This window comes from Erigeron canadensis, chromosome 5, assembly GCF_010389155.1.
Source record: "Erigeron canadensis isolate Cc75 chromosome 5, C_canadensis_v1, whole genome shotgun sequence".
Lineage (NCBI taxonomy): Eukaryota > Viridiplantae > Streptophyta > Magnoliopsida > Asterales > Asteraceae > Erigeron > Erigeron canadensis.
The window spans coordinates 27,987,982-27,992,206 of NC_057765.1; the positions used below are offsets into that span (position 1 = coordinate 27,987,982).

The window sequence follows — 4,225 nt, forward strand, 5'->3', positions numbered from 1 at the left end:
AAAATTATTGTATCCACTATATGCAAATAATTAAATATTATTTATTAAGACATCTTAACATATTAAAAGTATAAACAAAATGCATATAACAAGTATTTATTATGTGATATTATAAAAGTTTTATATAACATCACAAATTTAGTAATAATGTTTTAGTTTTTAATTTGTAACAAAAGTGAATGTATGTTTTATTTTTGTTTAGTTATATACATTTATGTTTTTCTAAGAAACTTGTGAATTGATTGTGAATATTGAAAAGTTTGACACAAGTTTAATTGTAAGGATAATCAATTCAACTAGAGTGAAGGCCCGTGCGATGCACGGCCGGGTATGTGGATGTGTTTGACGTCTTAGTTTGAGATCAAAAGACAAAAGTTATAGTGGTATATTTGAAAGCATAATTACAAGCACATATTGTGACAAAACAGTATTATAAAGTTACAATCATACTAAGTATTATTCACTCATCGAAGTCAAGATAACAAAGAGGTCGTTTCCCCTTTCTTCTTTTGTAATTACATCAGCCAAAGCAAGCTAATGACTTAAGTTGTAGGTTGCCTGGCAAAGACGTCTATTATTTTTACACAATGAAATTACCGACTTATACTCAAGAAAGTCTTATATAATTATCTATAAATATTAAAAGAGAACAAAAAAAACACATATATGATGCCAAAAGGTGCCAAGTTTGCATACATCTCTACCGACTCAATTGTGCATGAGTTAGGCTTAATTCTAGATTTATGACCTTTCTCGATCATTTCCTTTCATTTACCCTCAGCCATGGGTGCCCCTCTCGGCTCTGCAACCAAATGGTTTATGTTAGCTCTAGATTATTTTTCTTTATTTGTGGAGCATTCACAACAACCAGCATATTTAATCTCATTTTGACAATACTTTTATTGAAAATGTAACATCAAAAACATCTAACTACTAAACTTACCAAACTCATGATCTTCCTTGCGCAAAATTTCTTCTCTTCATATGTATGAGGGTTCTGTATAGTGACCTTGTCGCCTTTTTCCATGATTCCAAACAGTTAGTTGATCCTAAACCATCCTCAAAGCGTCCTCGAGTTAAGTAAAATGAGTTTCAAGTTCAGCAACTCTACCCACACGCCTTGTTCTGCTGCTTGAAACATAAATTCGTGTTAGCAAACTTTTATAAGGTCGTCGCTAACGACTTATCAAGCTTATCAAAAATCATCCGTATATGAAAGCTATAAAGGGCAACTTGGAAACTCTTGTGAGTTGGAAAACTGGTAAAAACATGTTCAGGTTTTTAGGACCACTTCTAATATGAATCAAAAAAGGTGGGGTTGGATTGACCCCGTAAACTTTATGCCTGTTTTAATTTTATTTCTAATAAAGAATCAATATGTTTCTTAACAACAAATTACAATAACAATATAATTTTTTTGGGTCGAATTTCACCCTCTCTGGCCATTCAATCCATTTCTTGTTTATCTATTTCCTTTACTTGATCTGTTAGATATAAAAACATAATTCAAATAGACACATTTATAAGCAAATGAGCCAAAACTACCCTTACAATAAATGACCAAGTAACTATTACAATATTCGATCAGTTCATGCATACTCAGACTTCACATGAATTGGAGTACCTCTAGTCAAAACCACTTTGGCCTTGATATTATTTTTTTATTAATATTCAGATATACCCAGTTGAAAAAGAGAAACTCACATCGACCCATTCACGTACAGACTTACTATTACCTTTATTGTTTTAGTTGGCCAGCACCATTCTTTGTTTGTAATGATCATTCTTTGGCTCGAACATCATCAAACATATCTTCCCCAAAATTGGTGTCAAGTTGCCTTGGGTTTACCTGTCTACACATTTCGGGTCATGTTTTACCTGTGTCAATATTGTTGCAATAATATTGTTTTTATGATCATAAATAATGAATTATTCAAATGGACAAAAATATTTGTTACTAAACCTGCCCAACCCGTTATGAACCACATTACACCACCAATTCAACCCATTACCCAACTTGCTCGTCTAGTACCTCTATTATCTAGGAATGCAAATCAAATATGCCTTACTTAAAATGTGACGGCTGATGCTAAAATGCATATTAAACCATGACAGTGACAAATATATATTACCCCTTAGGCCCTTATGTTATTTCAGTCCATTTGTTCCCAAATATCTTCTAGGCCTGCAAAACCATCTTCTAATATTAGTTTACGTCATCAACCACATTCAAAAAAAGATAATATACCCGTCAAATGAGATATGCACTTAAATCCTAATGTTTTAATTTTGATATCTGGAGATATAGAAACAAACTTGTTTGCACGACAATCTATTTAAGACATTACATCAAACATATGAACGACAATCACTGAATAACCCATCGTGCATAAAAGATAATGAAAAAGATACATTTGACATTACCTCTTCAAAATCGCATATTCAAGTTTAATCTGTAGAATACTTAAAAGAAAAATAAAAAATAAAAAAATTGTGATGATCAAAAGATAAAATAAAATGATGAAGCAGAAGACAAAGCACATGTAAAATTATATACCATGAAATGAGACCTTAAATTGTTGTGATGATTTCATTTGCCTTAAAGAAGAAGATGCAAAATACCTTTTATGATCAAACACAAGTACCTTTTATGGATTATCATTAATTATTTGGGTTTGTGTATGATCAAACACAAACCCAATATCAAGAAGGTTGCGCAAAACAGGTGGAAGGACATCATCAATCGAGTCATTCTGAAAGGGAAAACGTTACAATGTAAATTTGGGTTTGATCAAGAAGATGCGAAATACCTTTTAACAATAAACACACACACATATACAATGTAAACACACAAAAATAGAGACAAATAGAGAGAAAGTAATGACCTGAATGGAATTGTTGGGATAGTGTAATCATAAACTGGAAAAAAAAAAAACACAAAATTATAACAAAACTAATTTAATTGATAGGAAGTCAAAATAATAACAACAAATATAAAGATCTAGGGCAAAAACTAATTCAATCGCCGGTAATAAACAACAAACCGTGTGAGCCCATTTGGTGGCTGGCCGGATTTATGGTTGCTGGATGGAGTAACGGATTGCGGTGGTGAGCTGGTGGCTCTGGTGGTGTGTTGACGTGGTGGTTAATAATGAACCAATGAATTGATATTGATAAACATGATCAATTATCAATTGAATATAAAGTGGAGATTCAAAGATTCATGAACCAAAAAAGGCATTCCTTTGATTGATTTGATCCTTCATCTGCCAAAGTGTTAATAGGTGGAATGTGAAGAAACACTATTAAAGAGGCCATATTAATGAAAATAAATGTATGATGCAAACCTTTTATCAAATTGCACTAGATGTAGAACCCGTGTGAAAACACGGGTTAATGATAGAAAAATTATTAAATAAGTTTTGTTAAATGAAAAGATCACTATAATCAATCGTTTCCTTTCTATATTAAAAATTTGATTCATAAAACATTAAATTAATGCAAAATGAGATTTACCACTTAGCTTTACTGCGCTAACAATGGGTGCTACAAACCTCTAGATTAAAAGCTTCTAATAACATAAGATTCCCCCTTCTGCGAAGTAGCTGTTGCAACCATCACTACATGAATATTTGCAGTATTCGTTCCATTCCAGCAACCATTCGTGTCGGTACCGATTTGTGGCAGATTTGGATTCATCAAAAGTCAGGCATGAAAACTGAAAGTCAATCAGTTATTGACTGTTAGTTAGCCATGACTACTTAAATATGAAAGCTGAAAGTCAAGTTTGAAACATATAGAAATCACGTTAGACATTGGACAAGTCACAAGTATGATTAATTTGTCATATGATGAATAGCTAATGTCTAGAGGAATCAATTTCCACGCATTAACTCATAAATGGTTACTTCAAACTACATTGCTATATCTATTCTTTTTTATGGTTAAATGGGTACAAAAATTCAAAAAATTTGAGAATGTTGTTAGAATTATACACATTTACTCACCAGCTATGTAAACTATAAATATGACATAAATCTGAACTTAGGAGAAAGCACCGAAACCGACCAGATCAGCAAGCACCAAAAAACCAACATGCTTTGACTCATTACCCAATATGCCTTATTATGCCATCTCTAAATAATACATGTCTTTTTGATAAATTTTACCCAACAACCAAAAATGTCAAACATAGAAGCCAGGATACGTATTGGTAGATGTGCTG

The 4,225-nt window shown here is 32.2% G+C and overlaps 1 long non-coding RNA gene across 2 annotated transcripts; it reads right to left on the reverse strand.

The window, feature by feature from the left end:
* Positions 1-414: 414 nt before the first annotated feature.
* LOC122602216 lies at positions 415-3,175 on the reverse strand. Of its 2 annotated transcripts, none has more exons than XR_006324182.1 (7): positions 3,045-3,175; positions 2,886-2,919; positions 2,646-2,753; positions 2,133-2,185; positions 1,737-1,853; positions 944-1,128; positions 415-802 (listed from the first exon to the last, which is right to left on the reverse strand). It is a non-coding gene; the product is annotated as an uncharacterized LOC122602216 (long non-coding RNA). The 2 variants fall into 2 exon arrangements; XR_006324183.1 differs by having other exon boundaries at positions 1,737-1,878.
* Between the last annotated feature and the right edge of the window lie 1,050 nt (positions 3,176-4,225).